Source organism: Muntiacus reevesi, chromosome 9 (assembly GCF_963930625.1).
Source record: "Muntiacus reevesi chromosome 9, mMunRee1.1, whole genome shotgun sequence".
NCBI classification, from domain to species: domain Eukaryota; kingdom Metazoa; phylum Chordata; class Mammalia; order Artiodactyla; family Cervidae; genus Muntiacus; species Muntiacus reevesi.
In genome coordinates, this window is record NC_089257.1 from 47927590 (window position 1) to 47933052 (window position 5463).

Sequence of the window (5463 nt, forward strand, 5' to 3'; positions counted from 1 at the left end):
CTCCATCACCCTTCTTTCCCACACTCCTGAGAAAGAGGGGTTTCTTTATCGTCCTGAACTTTAGGGAAAGGAAAGTATCTGATCCATGAGCATTATCTCTGTAAGAGCTGATTTTGTCTCGTTCTTGTGGCCACACCTGTCAACTTTGTTCTTGTTTCCACCCCACTGTAACCTCTCTGGTCACCTGATCCACGTACTCTGAATCCTCCTCAGCCAAACATCTAAGTCCATTTGGGTACTCCAGGCCTTTTAGCCCTTTCATTTCCCTTATAGAAAGTCCAGAACTTTCCATGGGATTTTCTGGTGCCAGATTAAGGAAATGAAACTCTGTGGGCCCCTGGTTCCAAGACCAGGGGAGCTAGTCTTAACTCACCCATTATTGATATTCCCGCCTCTGGCAATGCATGCTGGGAGCAGGGTACCTATTTTTCACACACTAGGATTCCTACAATCTTCACTGGGGTTTCTGTTTTCCTCCATATTATTCCACCTTGGATTATTTATATCACCATAAATAATCAGAAAGAATGCAGTGTTCTTTCTAGTTATCTAGCTACTCAATATTCAGATTAACTTTCCATTTATTTTCAGATTTAACTTTTTGAAAATTCTCAATAATTGATACATTAATTTAAGAGCACTCACAGTTATCATAAATATTGTGATGCAGAGTGATGCAATTATAAATATACATGGTGGAATTTCAACCTATAAAGTACATGAAGTGATTTTTCCTTCAAAGTTCTGCCTAGAATGTTTGTCAATATTTGAAAGCAAACATTCCGATGTTAATAATACATCCAAACAAGGTTCCTTCTTCATACTCTGGATGTTATATACAAGTTAGAGGTGATAGGACCCCCACAATCACACGATTGTTGATCATTCACAAGTTCAGGGATGTCAGATGTGACATTTGGTGACCTGGCCTCCAGTAAAGCTGAAGTCAAACTGGAGTTTATACATAGTTCCTGTCACTGCTTTTTCTAGTGGGAATAAAACAAAAAACAAAAGTATAACAAGAACAACAAAGTGTGCAGGCAGATATTTCTCCCAAACCTTTTTTTTAATGTCAGACCCTGAACTGATGCTCGACACATCTTTTCATTGCATAAATAGTCAGCTCTTGCAATTGCTCTTGGACTCTCTATCAAAACTTGTAAGAGCATTTTTTGTTGTTGCTCTTGTTGGTTTGTTTACTTGTTTTGGAGCTTGAAGGTTGAACACTGACTTTGACATCTGTCTTTTCACAGCCAGCCTTGTCTGCTCTCTTGCTCAGGCTTCCAAAAAGCTCACAACAAGTATCGCCCCCATTCAATAAGAAGCAGAGCTATCAAGGGTGAGGTTACTTACCTGGGAAGACATAAAGGCCTGTTCCTGCCTTAGACAGTGGATACAGGGGTACTAAGAAAAATTACCTGTCAACTTGTGTTATCTTCTTAGATCCCCATTCCCACCCCTCTCTTCATTTACAGAGAGCCCTGAGCACCCAGAGTAGGGCTGAGCAGATGCTCTTGTGAAGATGTTCCTGCCACTCTGCCCCTTTAGGATGAAGAGGAAACAGGCGGAGGTTGATGAGGGAGGTTGTCGTGTGACAGTTCATTTGGGCCTCTGAAGGTGAAGCCACTATTCTGTAGCGTGAGAGTGGGGATGGTCCATCACCTCTGTAAGGTCATTCAAAGTACCAGTCACCCAGAGAGGAGGCCCAACTCTCTCAAATGGACATCTTCACCTCTTGACCTTAGGCATGCAAGTGGCAGGATGACTAGGAAAGAAATCCTGTAGGAGAGTCTACGTTTTGGAATCAGAATATAGATATCTACAGATGATCAGAGAGACCCTGCATTCACACATTTCATTGATGGCTCTGCTTATCTTCCAGTGTTTTTTCCTCTAAAATTAATGACATCATTAAAAATCTAGCCTGTTCTAGATCTAAAAACCCAGGGACTGTGTCCATCAGGGCCAGAGTGTTAAAGAGGGGGCGCTGCCTATTAGGCTGACATGGGGATAGCAGTGGGAACAGAAGTTGAAGGGAGAGGATGAAACTTCAGGGCACAGTGGAGGGTGCACTTGGTTCTAGCCAGCAGGCCTTCCTTCCAGAGTTTTATTTTGCAAAGTACTCAACTTGTCTTGGGCTTCCCTGGTGGCTCAGACGGTAAAGCATCTGCCTGCAGTGTGGGAGACCCAGGTTCGATGCCTGGATTGGGAAGATCCCCTGGAGAAGGGGTACTAGAGTGGGTACTAGAGTACTAGAACCCACTCTAGTACTCTTGCCTGGAAAATGCCATGGACTGAGGAGCCTGGTAGGCTACAGTCCATGGGGTCGCAAGGAGTCAGACACGACTGAGCAACTTCACTTCACTTCATTTCAACTTGTCTTAGGATCAGGAGTCATTGCCTTACATTGCCTTTCATCCCTGTTACACCAGAGGAGTTTTCCTTCCAGGTGTGGTCTCTGAGATGCCGACTCCCAGGTCCCTGTTCCTCACTTTGCCATGGTGGACCCTTGGTCCTGGGTCCTCTTCTGGATTTCTCTTTGCTCTCCCTGAAATGAGTTGGATGATTTGGCCTTGCCCAACTGAGAGATTCCGCCTTCCTGGACGGTAGCCAGGACCCCAGTTCCAGGACCACTTTCCTGCACTTTTTCATAGATAGTCCTAAATCCTTCAGCCTATGAAGGCTACACTTTTCTTCAAAATGCAAATAGACTATTTCTAATCTATCTCCTTTTATCTGGGGAAGTCTAACATGCCCTCTGTAATTTGCTGGAGGACTTCCAGGAAGGGGTGTGTTCTCTTGGTCTTTGTTTTTGCACCCTCCTCTGAACTTCATTCACAGTCCCCCACGAGCTGCTCAGCTGGCTGTCCTTCTGCTCCACTTCGGCTCACATGTGGTCTGTGTTCTGCCTTCTGCATCGTCGAAGCATCATTTCAGCAAGGTGATGCTGTATACACATCAGACTTCTCCTGAAGGCTTGGGGATAACAGTACAGCACCTCGGAACAGGAACCAAATTACAGTAACATGTTAGACATCTTTTTCTTCAGGTGCCCTGGCCATTCCTACCCAGGGATTTCTCATCAGCTACATTCCCTCTTAGACTCTAGCCTTCTGCCCTTCTCCCTCTCCATCCCCAAGCTTTAATCCTGTATTCTCTCTCCAGACTTATTCCTCCCACTCATCATTTAGCTACCCTACAATAGCACATACATTCCTAATGTCTTACTAAGCAGGGTAATCAGTAGCCTTGTTGTAACTCTTGCACACAGATAAGCTGAGACCCTTCCTCTCATAAGCAAAAGGCTCATTAATCAGCTTTCAGGGAAAAAGCACCAGCTCCTTTGAGATGAGTTCTTCCTGCCTGGCTATCTATGAGGTAAAACAGCCACTATTACAGAGTGCTCACAAGTTCTGTGGGTCAGGTGAGGGCAGGGCAAGGATGACTTGTCTCTCCTCCATGTTGTCTGAGGCCTCAGCTGGGGAGACTCAAACAGACTTGAAGGGGTAGAGGATGTAATCTTCTGAAGGCGTCTTCACTCATATGTCTGGTGTTTAATTGTTGTAAATTGAAGGCTAGGTCAGCTGAGACTGTCAGTGGAAGCATCTACATATGACTTAGAGCTTTTGCTTATAGCTTAGGCTTCCTGACAACATGGCAGCCACTTGGAAGCCAGACTTTCTTACCTAGTGACTCAGGGCTCCAGTGAACTGAATGGCCTTTTACTCTGTAACCTCAAAAGCACATAAGCATCCAGAAGCAAAACGAGATAATACAGATTTTAGTTCTCAAAGAGAAGAATGTCAGAGATTTTGTGATCATGCTTTAAGACTGCTGATACTTTAAGACTGCTGTATAGCTTCCTCCCACAGAAAGCTGACAGACAGCTCATGGTATTGATGAGTCAGCCCTTTCTCTGGGACTCTGTCAGGCCCTTCCTTCTGCCTAGTCCAGGGTTCCTCTAGGATGTCTGGGATGTAGCTTCCCTCCAACTTTCAGCCCTGGTTCAGGACAACTGGTTTTGGGCTTCTTGTCTGTACGTATTTGGGTGTCAGGACTGGGAGGTGGAGGTTTGGGAGTCCAGTACACCTATTATTGGCTCTTACAGCCACAGAACTCTTGTCTTGCACCAACAATCTGGTTCCATGAGGAGGTAGAATATGTATTTATTATTACTACCTCCACGGGCCTCCCCAAGGCAAGTTACAGGGGCCTGCCAGCCAGTGCCGGATGTCAGTGACTGCTGGCTCAGTTCTCATGGGTTGGAGTGGGTGATGCTGCTGGAGCAAGTTCTCTCTTATCGTGAGAGTCCCTTCTGAGGTCCTATTGCCCTTCCATCAGTCCTTTGGAGAAAAGACATCCTTGGAAGCTTGTCTTATAGCACAATGGTCAGGAGCAGTGACAGGGGCTCTGGTGTGTAAGTTAGTCTCTCAGTCGTGTCCAACTCTTTGCAACCCCATGGACTGAGCCCACCAGGCTCCTCTGTCCATGGAATTCTCTAGGCAAGAAAACTGGAGTGGGTTGCCATTTCCTTCTCCAGGGGATCTTCCTGACCCAGGGATCGAACTCAGGTCTCCTGTATTGCAGACAGATTCTTCACAGTCTGAGCCACAAGGGAAGCCTATGGGGGGCCCCCACAAACTCACACGTTCTCCAGATAGGAAAGTTCACCCATCACCCCTACCCAAACAACGAAATAAACCTTCACAGAGTCACAATGAGTGATTCTGGAGTCCCAATCCACCACTCCTGAGGTTAGGGGTGTGCCAGGAGTCTCACCATCAAGATGTGGTTCAGAAGCAGTAGTTCTGTTTGGGAGGCAGATCGTGCATGTCAGTCTGTAAACCCCCAAGGGAGAAACAGTGTCTGCTTGCTGTATATAGCATTCTGCTGAGCACCTGGCTCTTGGCAAATACAGATTAATGATGCTTTGGGGCAGCTCTGAGTGGTTACAGAGATGATCAAATTGCACAGTGTGGCAAATTTCAGAGCTATAGGGACCAGCAAGTTATGTAAGTGAGAGAAACTGGCTGCCTGGGAGGCTGATGGGAGAAACATGCTCCTCTAAGGACAGAAGCCACTTCTCTGTTCTGTACCTACCATGTGGAAGGAAGACCCAGAGTTGCCAGGTATTCTTAGTTTTTAAGACAGAACAAAAGCCCAATCTGACAAATTTACCAATTTTTGTGTTGTCTGCTTGCTGCTGCTGCTGCTGCTGCTGCTGCTGCTAAGTCACTTCAGTCGTGTTCTACTCTGTGCGACCCCATAGACGGCAGCCCACCAGGCTCCTCTGTCCCTGGGATTCTCCAGGCAAGAACAGTGAAGTGGATTGCCATTTCCTTCTCCGGTGTTGTCTGCTTAGTTACTGAAAAAAAGAAAAACCTGCTCAGGACAAATGAAAATACGTTTGTCAGCTGGATGCAATAGGTGAGCTGCCAGTGGCAAGCCCTGTGATCCAGGAGG